General features: G+C 46.6%; 1 protein-coding gene across 2 annotated transcripts in view; it reads right to left on the bottom strand.

Annotated features, from left to right (window-relative positions):
* HCK (HCK proto-oncogene, Src family tyrosine kinase) overlaps nucleotides 1-12,166 on the bottom strand; it is a 44,917-nt gene extending 32,751 nt beyond the window's left edge. For both annotated transcript variants that reach the window (XM_070941848.1, XM_070941849.1), the window contains exon 1: nucleotides 12,071-12,166. The gene's annotated coding sequence lies outside the window, so the exon portion shown is untranslated. The remainder of the gene's footprint in view (nucleotides 1-12,070) is intronic.
* Between the last annotated feature and the right edge of the window lie 8,220 nt (nucleotides 12,167-20,386).

Below are 20,386 nucleotides of genomic sequence, written 5' to 3'. Positions count from 1 at the left end.
GGATCTCGTGCTTGGGTGGGCGGGTTGGACTAGATGACCTACAAGGTCCCTTCCAACTCTGTTATTCTCTAAATCCACCTCCTCCCATCCCTCCTGCATCTTCTCCCTCCTTCCCTCCCCATCTTTTAACGACAATTCTATTTTTTCGGCGTAATTTCCATGCTTTTTTCTTTTCAGAAATATTTACCGTGGATGGGTTTTTTTTAATGCTTTTAGTGCTGTGAGCCCCACCCAGAGTCGCTTCGAATCGAGGCGGGTGTCCAGTAAAATTAATCGATACAGTTAATAAGATAAATTAAATTATTTTATTATTTTTAAATGATTCACGAGCCCGGGGCTCTGAATGTGTGAACTGGACAACTGTCTCAGCTGCTTTGTAGACAGGCAGTCCTTGATTTACAACTATTTTTTTTTTAATTTATTTTTTTAAATTTGATTTATATGCCGCCCTTCTCCAGAGACTCAGGGCGGCTTACAACGCGTTAAGCAATAGCCTTCATACTTTTGTATATACCTGCTGAGTAGGGCTTTTGGCCCTCCCTTAAGCGGTGTCCTTTTTTATATATAAAGTCAGTTTATTGCCCCCACAATCCGGGTCCTCATTTTACCTACCTCGGAAGGATGGAAGGCTGAGTCAACCTTGAGCCTGGCGAAATTTGAACTCGCAGTAATTGCAGGCAGCTGCCAGATAAGTGCTACTTAACAGCACTTTAATCCGCTGCGCCACCAAGGCTCTTCCAGCTTCACACAAGACCCCCCTCTACTCAAAACAAACTCCGTGGTCTCGGTCCACACTTACCTGCCACGCTCACAAGCTTAGTCCCAAACCCAGGTTTAGCATTACAGTACTGTGCGAACGCAGCCGTGTCCCCAAAGAAGCAGAAGTTTGCCGGCAAAGAGTGGGAATTAGGAAGTGGCTCACAATTTGTGCATCCCTGCAACTTCGCTTGGGAGGGGGAACAAGTGGGGGGGGGGTATCCCAACTGTGCCGTGTCACGGTCACAACCACATCGTGGGAGGGGACACGATGAGCAAAGGCCGCTTCCTTCCATCCTGATAGGGATCCTCCAGAAATTCACACAGATGCACCAAAAAGCAGAAGCACATTTAAAATATGTACATATATTATTTTTGCGGCTCAGACAGGAATTACGGTAAGCAGAGTGACCTTTGAAACAAACATTTGCAGAAGCTGGACTGGAGGCGTGTGGGGGGGATTGGAAACCCCCCCCCAGGATCAAAACTGACCTCAACTGAGCGGGAAGTGCTGAAGAGGAAGAGGAGGAAGGCTGTGAAGCAGGGGGCTGCCAGGAGTTCCAGGTTTTCTCTGCCACCCCAAAATAGCAGCAAAAGGCATCTCCCCAAGTCCCAGGTTCGACAAGGCTAAAGTTTATTTGTTGTTATTATTTTTGCAAATAACAGTTTATTTACTGTTATTATTTTTGCAAATAAAAGTTTACTTACTGTTATTATTTTTCAAATAACAGTTTATTTACTGTTATTATTTTTGCAAATAAGTTTGTTTATTGTTATTATTTTTGCAAATAACAGTTTATTTACTGTTATTATTTTTGCAAATAACAGTTTATTTACTGTTATTATTTTTGCAAATAACAGTTTATTTACTGTTATTATTTTTGCAAATAACAGTTTATTTACTGTTATTATTTTTGCAAATAAAAGTTTGTTTACTGTTATTATTTTTGCAAATAACTCAAGGCAGTGAACATATCAAGCACATCTTCCTCCTCCTCTTTTCCACGTAACAACAGCCCTGCGAGGTTGGGCTGAGAGAAAGAGTGATTGGCCCAAAGTCATCCAGCTGGTTTTCATGGCTAAGGCAGGACTAGAACTCACAGTCTCCCGCTGATTGACCCAAAGTCACCTAACCAGCTTTTGTGCCTAAGGCAGTACTACAACTCCCTGTCTCCTGGTGGTTGGCCCAAAGTCATCCAGCCAGCTCTCATGGCTAAGGTGGGCCTGGAACTCACTGTCTCCCAGTAATTGGCCCAAAATCACCTACCTGGTTTTTGTGCCTAAGGCGGTACTAGAACTCCCCGTCTCCTGGTGATTGGTCTAAAGTCACCCAGCCAGCTGTCATGGCTAAGTCAGGACTAGAACTCACCTTCTCCTGATCATTGGCCCAAAGTCACCCAGTCAGCTTTCACAGCCAAGGTGGAACTAGAACTCACCATCTCCTGGTTTCTACCTTGGTGCCCTAACCACTAGACCAGACTGTCTCTAAACGCCGCCTTCCCCAACTTGGTACCCTCAAGTCCTGCTCGGACGATCACTCCACGATGCCCGCACCCCGGAGATGGCTTCTGCAGATGGTTCACCGGTGATCCATAGTTCGCTGGGCATTTGATCCTTGTTGGTTGTTATCTGATTAGGTGTCACCAACTTATTTATTTATTAAGAAATATGAATAATAGATTTATTGATTTATTTATACAGTGGTACCTGGGTACTCAACTGCTTTGAAATCGAAATTTGATACGCTACACGCTTGGATGCAAACACTTCATCCCGATTCATCATGGTTTGTTTGGTATTCAACGCACAAGCTAGGATTTGTCGGTGTCAGCTGCTCTGTGACTCACTACATTATTTCCTTAAGGAAAAAAATTGATTTGGTACTCATTGTTTTTGGTGCTCATCGCACCTCCCGGAACCAGAATACAGCATAACAGAGTTGGAAGGGACCTTGGAGGTCTTCTAGTCGAACCCCCTGCTCAGGCAGGAGACCCTATCCCGGTGATGGCTAACCTTTTTGCCGTCGCGTGCCAAAAGTGGGGGTCTCGCGGGAGGGGGCATGCACTTGCGTGCCCACACTCATAATTCAATGCGCCCCGCCCCCCCGCGCATGCGACACTCTCCCCCGGGCGACCCCCGCTTTTGGCACACGATGGCACGATGGGCCCTTTTCTCACCCTCCCCAGGCTCCAGAGTCTTTCTAGGAGCCTGGGGAGGGCGAAAATGGCCTCCCCCCCCCGAGGCCGGAAACAGCCCGTTTCCTGACTTCCGGTGGGCCCAGAAGGCCCAAAAATTAGCTGGCCAGCGTGCGCATTTGTGCTGGAACTCTGCTAGGGCAATGCTTGCGTGCCCACCGATACGGCTCGGCATGCCACCTGTGGCACGCGTGCCATAGGTTCGCCATCACGGCCCTATCCCATTTCAGACAAATGGTGGTCCAATCTCTTCTTAAAAACGTCCAGTGATGGAGCACCCACAACTTCTGGTGGCAAGCAGTTCCACTGGTTAATTGTCCTCCCTGTTAGGAAGTTTCTCCTCAATTCCAGGTTGCTTCTCTCCTTGATTAGTTTCCACCCATTGTTTCTTTTCCTGCCTTCGGTTGCTTCGGAGAATAATTAGAATAACCCCCTCCTCTTCTTTGGGGCAGCCCCTCCAATATTGGAAGAGGCTCTCCTGTCTCCCCTGGTCCTTCTCTTCACTAGACTAGCCAGGCCCAGTTCCTGCAACCGTTCATTGTATGTTTTAGCCTCCAGTCCCCTCATCATCTTGATTGCTCTTCTCTACACTCTTTCTAGAGTCTCAATATCTTTTTTATAATATGGTGACTAAAACATACGATGAACGGTTACAGGAACTGGGCTTGGCTAGTCTAGTGAAGAGAAGGACCAGGGGAGACAGGAGAGCATCTTCCAATATTTGAGGGGCTGCCACAGAGAGGAGGAAGGGGGTCAACCTACTCTACAAAGTACCTGAAGGCCAGACAAGAAACAATGGATGGAAACTCATCCAGGAGAGATTCAACCTGGAAATAAGGAAGAACTTTCTGACAGTGAGAACAATCCACCCAAGGAACAGAAGTTGCCTTCAGAAGTTGTGGGAGCTTCATCCCTAGAGGCTTTCAAGAAGAGACTGGACTGCCATCTGTCAGAAACGGTGTAGGGTTTCCTGCTTGGGCAGGGGGTCAGACTAGATGACCTCCAAGGTCCCGTCCAACTCTGTTCATCGGTAATCTAATCGGTGACCAAAATTGGATGCAATACTCCAAGTGTGGCTTTACCAAGGCCTCAGAAAGCGGTACTAACACACTTCATGGGGTCTTGATTGTATCGCTCTGTTAATGCCGCCGAGGACTGCATCATGACGAGTCCCACCGTACGGCTGTATTTCACACCTCTTAACCGCCAATTTCCCTCAGAGGATTTTAATCATTTTAATGCAATTTACCGTCTATTATTGTTTTTGAACTGTCATCTGCTTGGTGAGCCCGGCATAGGAGCAGAGAGATTCTTGCAAATTAAAAAATTAAATAAAATAAAATAATAAAATAAAATAAAATAAAACAAATTATATATATATATAAAACAAAATAATAAACTAAAATAAACTAAAATATAAAATAATAAAATGAAATGAACTGAAATAAGACAAATAACAAAGTAAAATAAACTAAAATAATAAAATGAACTGAAATGAAACAAATAACAAAGTAAAATAAACTAAATAATAAAATGAACTGAAATGAAACAAATAATAAAGTAAAATAAATTAAAATAATGAAATGAAGTGAAGTAAAGTGAAGTAAAGTATACTAACCAAACCAAACCAAATAAAATAAAATAAAATAAAATAAAATAAACCCCACATGCAGAAAGTCACCGGCAGCCCAGCTTGCTCAATGAGTGACACCACTGACCGCATGCGGAAGTCCGCAGGAGGAACCGAGGCTCAGCTGTGATAGCAGAAGTTTTCTCCCATCGGTCTGGAAACCCTGCAGCGGCTTTCTTCCTGGCAGAGGCTGCAAAAAGCTTGCAACAGCTGGAAACCTCGGCGTTTCAGACCCGGGAGATTTGCAGACAGCACGGTGGACAATCCCTCTTCCTAAAGTCACAGCCAAACAACCCTTGAAGCTACAATTAGTCCTCGACTTACAGCCATTCAAAGTTACAATGGCATTGAAAAAAGTGACTTATGACCGGTCCTCACACTTACATCCATCCCAGTATCTCCATAGTGACATGATTAAAGTTCAGATACTTGGCCACTGGCCTGCATAAGTAGTCCTCGACTTGCAATCATTTGTAAGCAATCATTCAAAGTTACATTGATACTGAAAATGCCACTGGTCACCAGTCCTCACACTTATGACCATCCCAGTTACCCTGTAGTCATGTGGTCAAAATTGAGGTGCTTGGCAACCGGCCTGTACAAATAGTCCTTGACTTATAACCGTTCATTTAGCAACTGTTCGAAGTTAAAATGATACTGAAAATGCTAATTGTGACCGATCCTCGTACTTACGACCGTCCCAGCATCCCTGTGGTCACATAGTAAAAGTTCAGGTGTTTGGCAACTGGCATGTACAAGTAATTTTATTTTTACATAATCATATTAACTAGCCATTTTTATAACGACACATCTGTTTAATCGGTAAAACCCAAAATCAAAGTTTCATTTTTTTCCCCCAGCTCAAGCACAAAGTCCAGAAGTGGTTTCCAAGGAGAAATAAAATTATTTGTATTTTTTTTTTCCCTTGATCAAACCAGACAGTTTGTGGAGCGCCCACAATCTTTGGAGTCTTAAGGTGCCATTCAACCACAAAGGTGAACATTATGTTCTCCAGACGTTTCCTCGAGTTCTCCACTTACTGTCCCATTGAGCTCTGGGAACAGACAGTGTAAGAATTGTGACAGCCACTATGTAGGACAAACAGGTAAAACTGGTAGAGGGAATCCATGAACACCAACCAGCAGCCAGAAGATATGATGAAAAGCCCTTAATTGCACCACACTTGGACAGATGCCACCATAGTTTCAACTGGGAAACTGTCAGCATCCGAGACCAAGCCAATGCCGGAGAATTCCTGGAAGCCTGGCATTCAGACAAAGCAGCCGTCAGCAGGCACATAGAGGTAAGCAACATTTACACGCCATTCAAAAGAGACCTTCAAAAAGCTAAGAAGGAAACCAAAAGGCCGAAGCACCTCCAGACCAGCTATCAACACCCAGAGATTAACACCAAGATTAATTTCAGACCAACAACCGAAGCTGTAAACAACAGCCCCATCAAGGAACTACCAACTCAGACAAACAATCAAACAGTCAACAACAGTCTAATCAAGGAACCAGACAATCCCAACAACAATAACGGGGTGCAAACCTGAGAGCAGCCCCCATTCCTTTGTAGCTCTGATGATGTTCTCTAGTTGGGTCAAGAAGAAAACAACCGAGCTCAGAGAGCACAGAGGACTCCACAGTTCCTCTCCTCCTCTTCCCCTTCCCCTTCTCCTCCTCCTCCCCTCCTCCTCCCAGCCCTTCTCCTCCCACTCCGTACCACAAACCACACTACCTTCCAGCACTAATGATATCACCTAGTTGAGTCATGAAGCATCTGCAAGAAAGTCACCAACCTCAGAGAGCACCAAGGACCCCACAGTTCTCCTCTTCCTCTTCTTCCTTCCTCCTTCCTCTTCCTCCCTGCAAACCCCACTCCCTTCTAGCACTGATGATGTTCCCTAGTTGGGTCATGAAACATCTGCAAGAAAACAGCCAAGCTCAGAGAGCACCAACGCCCCCACATTTCTCCTCCTGTAGTCCCCCCTAAGGCACAAAAGCCAGCTAGGGTGACTTTGGGCCGATCACCAGGAGATGGAGAGTTCTAGTCCCGCCTTAGGCAGGAAAGCCAAATGGGTGCCCAGCTGAATTCTGCAAGGGGCTCCCCCTGAAACAAAGGCTGCTGGGCGACCCTGCAGGTTTAAAGGCCTCTGGGAAAGATAGCGTGGGAACCACCTGGCTGAGTCAACACATTCCCCAACACAGAAGAGGAAGAGACCAGGGGGGCCCCTCCCCTCAGGGCCTTCTCTGCACCGGGTTTCAATGAAGTGTCAACCACCCAGCTGCAACTAGCCAACCCCAAAGCCGCAGGGTGTTCGAGAAGCGAGATCCGATCTCGTGGTCAGAAGCCGGAAACAAGAGTGCAAGTAAAATTCACTGAGCAGAGTTTGGCTAGCAGGCAGGAAGTCTGCGCCAGGCTGATTAAAGAAGGGGGCAGTTTGGGGATCGGGATGCTCCCATGCCAGGGACCCTGAGACAGGCAATTACGATTCTGGCGGTCGTAAAGCGGATCAATACCTGACAGTACACATATAGACTGGGGGAAACCAGGCTTAATAGCAGGAACAGGGAGAGGGATCTTGGAGTCTTAGTGGACAACCGGCTAAATAGGAGCCAGCCGTGTGCGACGGCAGCCAAAAAAGCCAATGCAATCCTAAACTGCATTAACAGAGGGATACAATCAAGATCAAGGGAGGTACTAATACCACTCTATAAAGCCCTAGTAAGGCCACACCTAGAGTCCTGCATCCAGTTTTGGTCACCACACTATTAAAAAAGATGTTGAGATTCTAGAAAAAGGGCAGAGAAGAGCAACCAAGATGATTAGGGGACTGGAGGCTCAAACATACGATGAGCGGTTGCAGGAACTGGGCCTGGCTAGTCTAGTGAAGAGAAGGACCAGGGGAGACAGGAATGCAGTCTTCCAATATTTGAGGGGCTGCCCCAGAGAGGAGGAAAGCACCTGAAGGCCAGAAAAGGAACAATGGATGGAAACTGATCAAGGAGAGATTCAACCGGGAAGTAAGGAGAAATTTTCTGACAGTGAGAACAATTAACCAATTGACAAATGGTCAAGTGATGGAGCACCTACAACTTCTGGAGGCAAGCAGTTCCACTGATTAATTCTTCTGTCAGGAAGTTTTTCCTTAATTCCAGGTTGCTTCTCTCCTTGATCGGTTTCCATCCATTGTTTCTTCAGGTGCTTTGGAGAACAGAACAGAGTTGGAAGGGACCTTGGAGGTCTTCTAATCCAACCTCCTGCTCAACCACGACACCCCATCTCATTCTGGACAAATTACCATCCAGTTTCTTCTTAAAAGCCTCCAGTGATGGAACACCCACGATTTCTGGTGGCAAGCTGTTCCACTGGTTAATTGTCCTTGCTGTTAGGAAGTTTCTCCTGAATTCCAGGTTGCTTCTCTCTTTGATTAGTTTCCATCCATTCCTTCTTGTCCTGCCTTCTGGTGCTTTGGAGAATAAGTAGACCCCTCCTCTTTGTGGCAGCCCCTCAAATATTGCAACACTGCTATCCTGCTTCCGTTCGTCTTTAATCCGCTTATCACCCATCGCCTCTCTGTCCAGCTTCATACTTCTGACCCAAATCCATTTCTTTAAAAGTCGCTTTTATTCCCGATTTGCATCTCTTCCCATCTGTTTGCGTTTCCATTCTGCAACCTCATGTTCCCTTTTCTGCGGTTTCTTTTGGTAAACTTCCTTGTTCTGAAGCAAACCTTCTCTAGGGTATCTTTCTGGGCTTACTACCGGTTGCTAAGGGAAGTTACGGGGCGAAAGACTGGCGGAGGCCAGCCGAGGAGAAAAGTTTGTGGCTAATAACCGAGAGGCGAAAACCTCAAGGCAAAACAGGCAAGGCGAAGAGACCGAGCCGAAAAGTCCCATTCCGCGTTACAATGGACCTCCTCACAGCTACTCCCCCGCCACAAAATAGATCATAAAACTGGACACAGTCACGTAGCAAAACCCTCTGAACGACTGCCCCGACTTACAACTGTAACGTATCTATTGATTTATTAACTTATCGTTAAATTTAAATTTAATTATTAAGTGCCACTCGTTCGGTTTGCAAAGCGACTCTGCAAAGGGTATTTCTGGGCTCAATTCTGGGGACTTCCTGTACATTAAGTCCACATTCTAAGAACCAGTTTGCTGTAGTGGTGAAGGTGCTGGACTAGAAACTTGGAACCTGGAGTTCTGTTTATTTTATTTATTTATTGGTTTGATTTATATGCCGCCCTTCTCCGGAGACTCAGGGCGGCTTACAATGTGCTAAGCAATAGCCTTCATCCTTTTGTATATTTTATACAAAGTCAGCTTATTGCCCCCACAAACTGGGTCCTCAATTTACCTACCTCGGAAGGATGGAAGGCTGAGTCAACCTTGAGCCTGGCGAGATTTGAACTCGCAGTAATTGCAGGCAGCTGGTGCTACTTAACAGCACTTTAGTCTGCTGCACCACCAAGGCTCCTTAGATGGATAGATGGATAGATAAGATGGGGAGGAGGGATGGAGGGATGGATGGATGGATAAACAGATGATAGATAGATAGATAGATAGATAGATAGATAGATAGATAGATAGATAGATAGATAGATAGATAGATATTGGTTCGATTTATATGCTGCCCTACTCCGGAGACTCAGGGCGGCTTACAATGCGTTAAGCAATAGCCTTCATCCTTTTGTATATACCTGCTTAGTAGGGCTTTCGCCCCTCCCCAGCCGTGTTCTTTTTATTTATTGCCCCCACAATCCGGGTCCTCATTTTACCTACCTCGGAAGGATGGAAGGCTGAGTCAACCTTGAGCCTGGTGAGATTCGAACTTGCAGTAATTGCAGACAGCTAAGTGCTACTTAACAGCACTTTAGTCTGCTGCGCCACCAAGGCTCTTATCTAGTCCCCTCTCCCTCAGCCATGGAAGCCGTCTGGGTGACTTTGGGCCAATCACTAGGAGACAATGAATTCTAGTCCCGTTTTAGGCATGAAAGCTGTCTGGGTGACTGCGTCAATATCCAGGACAGTGGTGGCAAAGCTTTTACTCACCGAGTGCCAAACAGATACCAGCTTCGATACCACGCCCCACCGTGCGCTGTGTGCACAATTGCACCATCTGCACACGCATGCAGCTTTCGCGCGGCTCCCCCCGTGCATGCATTGCACACGCAAAAGCCATGCGTATGTGCCGATGGTGCAATTGCACGCACAGCACACGCAATTGCGCGCGTTGCATGCAGGAACTCGTGCACCCATGCGCAAATGCGCACCCGTGCACAGGAGAGCTCCATAGAGCAGCTGGGTCTCCGGAATTGCAAGCACGCGCACCGGGGGCCTGAACAGCAGCTGGGGCACACACACATGTGCAGCTGTAGGTGAGTTGGGCGACAGCTCGCGTGCCTGGAAAGATGCGTGCCATAGGTTCGTCATTATGGATCTAGGAGAAGGTGAGTTCTAGTTCCACTTTAGCCATGCAAGCCAGCTGGGTGACTTTGGGCCAGTTAGTTTCTCTCAGTTCAGCTGGGAAAAATAGGAGGGAGCATTCTTTATAAGCTCTGGACAATTTCTGGACATGCATTCGGTTAGACGTGCCATTTCTTGTGCAACACAAAAGTTTGGTCCCTTTAATAATAATAATAATAATAATAATAATAATAATAATAATAATAATAATAATAATAATAATAATAATAATAATAATAATAGTAATAATTTTATTTCTATACCGCCCTTCTCCCGAAGGACTCAGGGCGGTGTACAGCCTATTAAAAACACAGAACAAAACAACAATTAAAATTTAAAATCATTAAATAATTAGGCTCCAATTAAAATCCCAGAAATTTAAAATACCCCAATTTAAAATCGTTATGTTAATAGCCCGGCCTGGCGGAACAACAGGGTCTTTAGTGGCAATGTTTACCTTTGCAACGTTTACAGGTCGTCCTCGAATTACAATGGTTCATTCAGTGACTGTTCGAAGTTACAACGGCACTAAAAAAAGTGACTCAGGGCCGTGTTTCACACTTACGACCGTTGCAGTGTCCCCTTGCTCACGCGATCGCATTTCGGCCACTTGGCCACGGACTCATATTTATGACGCAGGCTCCCCGGGTCACGTGATTCCCCTTTTGTGACCTTCTGAGAAGCAAAATCCATAGGGAAGACAGATTCACTTAACAACTGTGTGACTCGTTTAACAAATGCAATGATTCACTTAACAATCGTGGCAAGAAAAGTCATGAAATGGGGCGCTGAACAAATGTTTCACTTTGCAACATAATTTTTGGTCTCGATTGTGGTGGTAAGTCGAGAACTATCGACCATAATTGGAAGCAGAATTTCCACAGCTGAGCAAGGCAGCTGTTAAGTGACCCTATTTTACAACCTTTTTTGCCCTGGTTGTTGAGTGAATCACTGCAGTTGTTGAGTGACTCATGCGGTCATTGAGCGAATCTGGCTTCACCCATTGGCTTTGCTTTTTTTTCTTTCCCTCCCGCCTTTCCTCCTCCCTTCTTTCCTCCCTCTTCTCTCCTTCTTTCCTTCCTCTTTTCCTCCTCTTCTTCCTTTTCTCCTTCTTTCCTCCCCTCCTCCTTTTTCTTTCTCTCCTTCCCTCCCTCCTCCCTCCTTTCCTTCCCTCTCTCCTTCTCCCCTTTTCTTCTCTCCTTCTCTCCTTCCTTTCTCCCTTCTTTCCCCTTTCTTTCCCTTTCCTTCTCTCCTTCCTTCTCACCTCTCCTTCTTTCTTCCCTTCTTCCCTCCGTTTTTTCCCTCCTTCCTTTCCTTATTTCCTCCTTTCTTCCCCTCCTTCCATCTCTCCTTCCCCCCTTCCTTCTTTTTTCTTTCCCTCCCTCCTCCCTCCTTTCCTTCCCTCCCTCCTTCTCCTTTTCCTTCTCTCCTTCCTTCCTCCCTCCCTTCTTCTCCCCTTTCTTTCCCTTTCCTTCCTTCCCTCCTTCCTTCTCACCTCTCCTTCTTTCCTCCCGTCTTCTCTCCTTTCTTCCCCTCCTTCCTTTCCTCATGCCTTCTCTCCTTCCTTTCTCCTTCTTCCCTTCCTTCTTTTTTATTTCCCTCCCTCCTCCCTCTTTTCCTTCCCTCCCTCCTTCTCCCCTTTTCCTTCTCTCCTTCCTTCTTTCCTCCCTTCTTCTCCCCTTTCTCTTACTCCTTCCTTTCCTTATTTCCTCCTTTCTTCCCCTCCTTCCTTCTTCCCTTCCCCCTTCCTTCTTTTTTCTTTCCCTCCCTCCTCCCTCCTTTCCCTCCCTCCCCCCTTCTCCCCTTTTCCTTCTCTCCTTCCTTCTTTCCTCCCTTCTTCTCCCCTTTTTCCCTCCTTCCTTTCCTTATTTCCTCCTTCCTTCTCTCTTTCCCTTCCCTCCTTCCTTCTTTCCTCCCTTCTTCTCTCCTTTCTCTTCCTCCTTCCTTTCCTTCTTTCCTCCTTTCTTCCCCTCCTTCCTTCCCTCCTTCCTTCCTCGGAACGCGCCGCTCACCTGCCGGCTCTCCTCCCGGAGCTGCCCCGACGGCGCGTTCCGAGCGCTCCGAGCCTCCCGCGGTCAGTGGAGCCGCCTCCGCCTCCCCGGCAGCCTCTTGCGATCCTCCCCGACGGCCAGCCAGGCTCGACTGCCAGGGCAGCGCCGGGAACCGCCGCGGAAACCAGACCCAACGGCGGCCGCGCCTCCTTGCAGGAAGCGGCGCCCGCGGGCGCCTCCTGGCCGGCCAGCTGTGCTCACAGCTGGGTGGCTGCGTGTCTGGGGATCGCGCCTGCAAAACGGGGGGGGGCAGGCTTTCCTGGAGGGGGCGCCGGAGAAAGAGGCTGCCCTGATTCCATGGCGGTTTTAAAGTTTGAGACTGAGTTTTAATTGAAATGTTTTAAATTATGGGCCAAATTTCATTTTTTTTTTTTAATTTGATTTATATGCCGCCCTTCTCCGGAGACTCAGGGCGGCTTACAATGCGCTAAGCAATAGCCTTCATCCTTTTGTATATTTATACAAAGTCAGCTTATTGCCCCCACAATCTGGGTCCTCAATTTACCTACCTTAGAAAGGATGGAAGGCTGAGTCAACCTTGAGCCTGGTGAGATTTGAACTTGCAGTAATTGCAAGCAGCAGATGTTAATCTGTTAATAACAGTGCTTTAGTCCACTGTACTACAGGCTCTTCCTTTTTAAGCAATAGCCTTCATCCTTTTGTATATTTATACAAAGTCAGCTTATTGCCCCCACAAACTGGGTCCTCAATTTACCTACCTTAGAAAGGATGGAAGGCTGAGTCAACCTTGAGCCTGGTGAGATTCGAACCTGCAGTAATTGCAGGCAGTTGGTGTTAATAACAGTGCTTTAGTCTGCTGCGCCACCAGGGCTCTTCAGTATTTAGTATACTGTCGATTGTTGTAAGCCACCCAGAGTCCTCGGAGAGTGGGCGGCATAGAAATATGATTAATAAAATAAATAAATTAATACATGGTGTGTGTGCGTGCACTTGGTGTTGGGAAGGGAAAATGGAGACCTCGTCCTATATATTAAGGGTGGGGGTACTGCCCTTTTCAGGAGCGGCTCTTAGCTTGGGGAATTGAAGGGGGGGGTCTTGTGATGTTGGAGGGGAGAACATATTCTGTGTAGGGCCAGAGTAGAAATACGGGCAGAGCAATGTTGCAGAGGTAAATTTGCAATGTGATTTGGCCACCAAAATTTATTTATTTATTGGTTCGATTTATATGCCGCCCTTCTCTGGAGACTCAGGGCGGCTTACAGTGCGTTAAGCAATAGCCTTCATCCTTTTGTATATTTATACAAAGTCAGCTTATTGCCCCCACAATCTGGGTCCTCATTTTACCTACCTTAGAAAGGATGGAAGGCTGAGTCGACCTTGAGCCTTGGCGAGATTCGAACCTGCAGTAATTACAGGCAGCTGGTGTTAAATTACAGTGCTTCTGTCTGTTGAGCTAAACCAGGCTCCATTTAATTATTTATTATTCATTATTATTAATAATTAAACCATTTAATTATTTTTTTAAATTATTTTAACTTTTGTGTACAAATGTTTTTATTTTGGCTGTTCACCGCCCTGAGTCCGAAAGGAGAAGGGCGGTATACAAATCTAATAAAAGATAAAGATAAAGAAAATGCATACAGGTGGAAAAAGTGCAGAGAAGAGCAGCTAAGACGGTCTGGAAACTAAAACGTGTGAAGAAGGGTTGCAGGATTTGGGTTTTGGCTAATCTGGAGAAATGGAAGAATTAGGGGTGACATGATAGCAGCCTCCCAGTATTTGAGGCAGGGGGGAAATCCAACAGGTTCTGCAGAACCGGTAGCGGAAACTTTGAGTAGTTCAGAGAACCGGCAAATGCCACCTCTGGCTGGCCCCAGAGTGGGGTGGGAATGGGGATTTTGCAATATCCTTCCCCCAGGAGTGGGGAGGGAATGGGGATTTTGCAGTATCCTTCCCCTGGAGTGGGGTGGGAATGGAGATTTTGCAGTATCCTTCCCCAGGAGTGGGCAGGGAATGGGGATTTTGCAGTATCCTTCCCCCAGGAGTGGGGTAGGAATGGAGATTTTGCAGTATCCTTCCCCCAGGAGTGGGGAGGGAATGGAGATTTTGCAATATCCTTCCCCTGGAGTGGGGTGGGAATGGGGATTTTGCAGTATCCTTCCCCTGGAGTGGGCAGGGAATGGGGATTTTGCAGTATCCTTCCCCTGAAGTGGGGTGGGAATGAAGATTTTGCAATATCCTTCCCCCAGGAGTGGGGAGGGAATGGAGATTTTGCAGTATCCTACCCCTGCCACGCCCACCATGCCACACCACACCACGCCCACCAAGCCACACCCACAGAACTGGTAGTAAAAAAAATTGGATTTCACCACTGATTTGAGGGGCTGCCACAAAGAGGAGGGGGGGGTCAACTTATTCTCCAAAGCATCAGAAAGCAGGACAAGAAGCAATGGATGGAAACTAATCAACCTGGAATTCAGGAGCAACTTCCTAACAGTGAGGACAATTAACCCGTGGAACAGCTTGCCACCAGAAGTCGTTGGGTGCTCCATCGCTGGAGGTTTTGAAGAAGAGATTGGACGTCATCCACCTATCTAAAATGGTACAGGATCTCCTGCTTGAGCAGGGGGCTGGACTAGAAGACCTCTGAGGTCCCTTCCAGCTCAATTCCAAATTGAATAGTCTAAATTTTAAGATTTGTGGACTTCGTGGCTGGCTGTGGGGATTTGGTGATCAATTCAGAATAGAGCTGGGAGGAACCTTGGAGGTCTTCTAGTCCAACCTTCTGCTGAAGCAGGAGACTCCACACCATTTCAGATAAATGGCTGTCCACTCCAGTCTCTTCTTAAAAACCTCCAGTGATGGAGCACCCACAACTTCTGGTGGCAAGCAGTTCCACTGATCGATTGTCCTCACTGTTAGGAAGCATCTCCTTAGTTCCAGGTTGCTTCTCTCCTTGGTTAGTTTCCATCCGTTGTTTCTTGTCCTGCCTTCTGGTGCTTTGGAGAATAAGTTGACCCTTTTCTTCTTTGGGGCAGCCCCCCAAATATTGGAAGACAGCCATCATGTCCCCCCTAATCCTTCTTTTCTCTAGACTGGCCAAACCCCAATTCCTCCAATCCTTCTTCCTATGTTTTTGTCTCATCATCTTAGTTGCTCTTCTTCGCACTTTTTCCAAAGTCTCAATATCTTTTTTTCTAATGTGGTGACCAAAACTGGATGCAATATTCTAGGTGTGGTCTTACTAGGGCTTTATAGAGTGGTATTAGTAGTACCTCCCTTGATCTTGATTGTATCCCTCTGTTTATACAATCCAGGATTATATCAGCTACAACCAATGATTGTATTGAATTCTGGGAGTTGTAGTCCCCAAGTCGTAAAATTGCCAGAGGTTGCACACCCCTGTTTTAAAACATGGCACGGTTATACCAGTGGTGAAATCCAATTTTTTTTTACTACCAGTTCTGTGAGCGTGGTGTGGCTTGGTGGGTGTGGCACTCCACTCCAGGGGAAGGATACTGTGAAATATGTGAAATATTGAGCCTTGGTAGCACAGTGGACTAATGCACTGTTATTAACATCTGCTGCTTGCAATTACTGCAGGTTCGAATCTCGCCAAGGCTCAAGGTTGACTCAGCCATCCATCCTTTCAAAGGTAGGAGAAATGAGGATCCAGTTGTGGGGGCAATAAGCTGAACTTTGTATAAATATACAAAAGGATGAAGGCTATTGCTTAACGCATTGTAAGCCGCCCTGAGTCTCCGGAGAAGGGCGGCATATAAATTAAAGCAAAAAAAAAAAATAAAAAATAAATCCCCATTCCCTCCTCACTCCTGGGGGAACGATATTGCAAAATCCCCATTCCTATCCCACTCTTGAGGGAAGGATATTGCAAAATCTCCATTCCCTCCCCACTCTTGGGCCAGCCAGAGGTGGCATTTGCCGGTTCTCCGTACTACTCAAAATTTCCGCTACTGGTTCTCCAGAACCTGTCAGAACCTACTGGATTTCACCCCTGGGTTATACTATCCCAGAAGTTAAATTACTAGATCACTATGGCGGTGAGTTTGCCACACACTGTGTGTGTAACCGCTGTATTATGAAAACAAGCAACTGTTTTGAAACACCCTGTCTTATGCGAACTAACAAATTGCACCAACTGGCTATAATAACAAATTGAACATTCAAATAAAGCTGCACGCACGGATTTGAATACTAGATACATAGAATACAAATGTAGAGGAGAAAAATACTCTTATGTGTAGGATAACAGCAGTGATATGTGGTATCCTTGAATTTTGCCCTTTTTGATTCGTTTTTCCTCTGAAATATTCTTTCCAGCTGACATTAAGAAAGCTTGGGAGACAGAAATCAATGCCAGGAATGGGGAAATTGGTTATCTTCAGAACAGAAATGACAAACCCACACTGCATCCTAGATCAGTGTTGGGCTCTTAAAAGATGTCTGGGCTTCAATTCCCAGAATTCCCAACCAGCATGGATGGACTTTAATTCCCAGGATCCCCCAGCCAGCAGAATGGATGGATGATGGATGGATGGATGGATGGAAGAGGAGGAGAAGGAATATAGAATCAGAGAAAGAAAATGGGAAGGGAAAGGAGGAGGAGGAGGAGGGGGAAGAAGAAAAGAGGAGGAGGAGAGGAGGAGGAGGAGAAAGAGGCAAAGAAGAAGAGGAGGAGGAGAGAGAAGAAGAAGAAAAGAGGAGAGGAGGAGGAGAAAGAGGCAAAGAAGAAGAGGAGGAGGAGAGAGAAGAAGAAGAGAGGAGGAGGAGAGGAGGAGGAGAAAGAGGCAAAGAAGACGAGGAGGAGGAGAGAGAAGAAGAAGAAAAGAGGAGGAGGAGAGGAGGAGGAGAAAGAGGCAAAGAAGAAGAGGAGGAGAGAGAAGAAGAAAAGAGGAGGAGGAGAGGAGGAGGAGAAAGGGGCAAAGAAGATGAGGAGGAGGAGAGAGAAGAAAAGAGGAGGAGAGGAGGAGGAGGAGAAAGAGGCAAAGAAGAGGAGGAGGAGAGAGAAGAAGAAAAGAGGAGAGGAGGAGGAGAAAGGCAAAGAAGACGAGGAGGAGAGAGAAGAAGAAGAAAAGCGGAGGAGAGGAGGAGGAGAAAGAGGCAAAGAAGAAGAGGAGGAGAAGAAGAAGGAGAAGAAGGAGAAGGAGAAGAAGGAGAAGGAGAAGAAGATTGGATGCTTAGATCAGTGTTTCTGAACCTTGGCAGATTGAAAATGTGTGTACCAACTCCTAAACTTCACGATGGCTGGGGAATTCCTGGAGTTGAGGTCCACCCATCTTCAAGCAGCAAAGCTGAGAAGCAATGATCTTGTAGGCCAGGGATCTCCAACCTTGGCAACTTTAAACCTTGGCGGACTTGAACTCCCAGAATTCCCTGGGGAATTGTGGAGATCCTTCTTCTAGGCCAAGCCCATTTCTACCGCTTGGCAAAGTCATTGCCTATCACAGGAGACACCCTTCCGGTGTTGGTGGATGGCAGGTCCCGACCCATCAGGACCAGAACAGCCTTGATGGACCAGGCCACTGAGAGACAGGAGAAAGAGGCAGAATTGGGACACGCATTCCGAGGAAAGGAGTTGTAAATTTGACTCGATGTGACACACTTTAATTTCCAAGCAGAAGTTTGGCTGAAAACCGAAAGGTTCCTTTGGGGCTAACAAACGCAAGACAAGGAGGAATTTTCCCAGTCTTGCAATTTGCATCTTTTAGGTCACTCCACCCATCTCCACGAGTTCATGTATTGGCAAGAAACTTGAGTTAGGCAACGTCAACTTCAAGCAAGAAGTAGACGGAGGAGTTTCCCTGATTCTGCAATTCTGCAGAGCCGTCAAATATCGGAGACTGTTGGGCACCAGATTCAGAAGTTGAGGATCATCTATCATGTGAAGCCACCAGGAAAGTCCATCCAACGTTGGTGTGGACTCAATGATCCTCAAAACCAGGCAGAGCTTTGTTGATGCATCATGGTTGCTATCTTGATTTTTCTGTCCTGTCCTGCAGGTGTCTTCATCTTCTCCTCTGAGTTTGGAGAAGGGTCTTCTGGACTGGAGAACTTCTGCTTTGGGCACTAGGAGAGTTCCAGAGCCCAGGTTGGTGGCCTCTGGTCTCATGAAGCTGCATCAGATCCCTCTTCTATTTTCACCACTCAGTTTGATCGATGGTACTTCCAACCTAGAGCCTTCTGGATGGCAAGAGCTGTGGGTATTTTGGTGGTCCAACATCATGCCTGAAGGTTGCTTGATGGCATGGAGGCCAAAGGAGCTTGTCCGACAGCTGTTTATCCAGTAGATGGAGAGCAGAAATGTTGCTGAGAAAATAAAGGACGGTGGAGGACGCTAAATTCTCAGATTGCATGAAGTCCTTCACCTCTTCTTTAAAAAAAATGTGGGTGCTCCATCACTGGAGGATTTCAAGAAGAGACTGGGCAACTGTTTGTATGACATGGTATATGGCCGTGAGGGTGTTGTGGCCCATCAGCGGACTGTGCAGCTAGTAGCTGATTCTGACAGCGAGGAGGCTGGTGTGGTGCTGCACCAGCAGCCTGTGTAGCTGGCACTCGAGTTAGACAGTGAGGAGGCTGGAGAAGATGTGGTGCCAGAGGCGGGGATTCAGCCAGGGCCTTCAGAACCTCCTAAGTGAAGAGGAAGAAGAGGAGGAGCCTCTTCTCGATGCACGGGCGCGCAGAGCTGCCAAAAGGCAGGAGTGGCTCCTCAGGAGGAGTTTTCCTTGAGAGTAAGGCTTGGGGCTAATTGGCCTATTTAAGGAGGAACACCGACTGAAGCAATTTGCAGGGAACAACTTCATTCACTCTCCTTCGCGTCCTGATCTTAGTTCTCTTATCAGCTTCCTGCAAATTGCTTCTGGGCTTTCTGCCAACCCTAGTAAGATTACGATTATTTATTCTTTGGATTCTTGTAGGCTGTTAAGAAAGTTAATTAACAGCCTTTGTTTGAAAATAAAACTGATTTAATTTAATAAACTAAGGTTTGCACAGACTTTGTGTGTGCTGCGTTCTTTGGGGTCCGTAGCTGGGGCAGAACAGGTGGCGAACCTATGGCTTGTGTGCCAGAGGTGGCAAGCAGAGTCCTCTCTGTGGCCATGCATGCCATCGCCAGCCTTCTGGTTTCCAGCGGGCGCATGCATGCCGGCCAGCTAATCTTCACATGCGCCAGAGCGCTAGAAACCCGAATAGTAGCTGGCCGGTGAGCATGTGTGTGCCAGCCACTTGGTCTTTGGGTACATACGAAGACCACCTGGCCAGTGCCGCAGTGTGCATGCATGCACCCGTGCACACGTTCTGGTTTGGGCACTTGGTGCTGAAAAGGTTCACCATGACTGGTAGAAGGTCTCCTGCCTGAGCGATGGGTTGGACTAGAACAGTGTTTCTCAACTTTGGAAGCTTGAAGATGGGTGGACTTCAACTCCCAGAATCCCCCAGCCAGCAGCGCTGGCTGGGGGATTCTGGGAGTTGAAGTCCACCCATCTTCAAGCTTCCAAGGTTGAGAAACACTGGACTAGAAGATCGCCTAAGTCCCTTCCAACTCTTGTTATTCTGTTAAAAACACAATGTGAGACAGAGCAGCCATGGATCTTTTGAAGCGACGTTGTCCGGCCAACAGATAAAGCTGTTCCTGCCATTTAGAAGTATTTGCTGTTATTAATTAATTAAATTTATTTATTTATTTATTTATTTATTTATTTATTTATTTATTTATTTTTAATTTGATTTATATGCCGCCCTTCTCCGGAGATTCAGGGCGGCTTACAATGCGCTAAGCAATAGCTTTCATTCTTTTGTATATTTTATACAAAGTCAGCTTATTGCCCCCAGAATCTGGGTCCTCATTTCACCTACCTTAGAAAGGATGGAAGGCTGAGTCAACCTTGAGCCTTGGCGAGATTCGAACCTGCAGTAATTGCAGGCAGCTGGTGTTAATAACAGTGCTTTAGTCTGCTGCGCTACCAGGGCTCCTATCTTCCTCCTCCTCCTCCCCCTCCTCCTTCTTCTGCTTCCTCCTCCTCCTCTTCTTCTTCTTCTTCTTTTAAATTTGATTTATATGCCGCCCTTCTCCGGAGACTCAGGGCGGCTTACAATGCGCTAAGCAATAGCTTTCATTCTTTTGTATATTTTATACAAAGTCAGCTTATTGCCCCCAGAATCTGGGTCCTCATTTCACCTACCTTAGAAAGGATGGAAGGCTGAGTCAACCTTGAGCCTTGGAGAGATTCGAACCAGCAGAAATTGCAGGCAGCTGTCTTAATAACAGGGTGCACTAAACCCCTGTACTATCAAGGC

This window comes from Pituophis catenifer, unplaced genomic scaffold, assembly GCF_029215685.1.
Source record: "Pituophis catenifer annectens isolate HBS135680 unplaced genomic scaffold, rPitCat1.0.hap2 SCAF_3, whole genome shotgun sequence".
NCBI classification, from domain to species: domain Eukaryota; kingdom Metazoa; phylum Chordata; class Lepidosauria; order Squamata; family Colubridae; genus Pituophis; species Pituophis catenifer.
The sequence above is the reverse complement of the archived record's forward strand: the minus strand, read 5'-3'. Positions and strand labels throughout refer to the sequence as shown.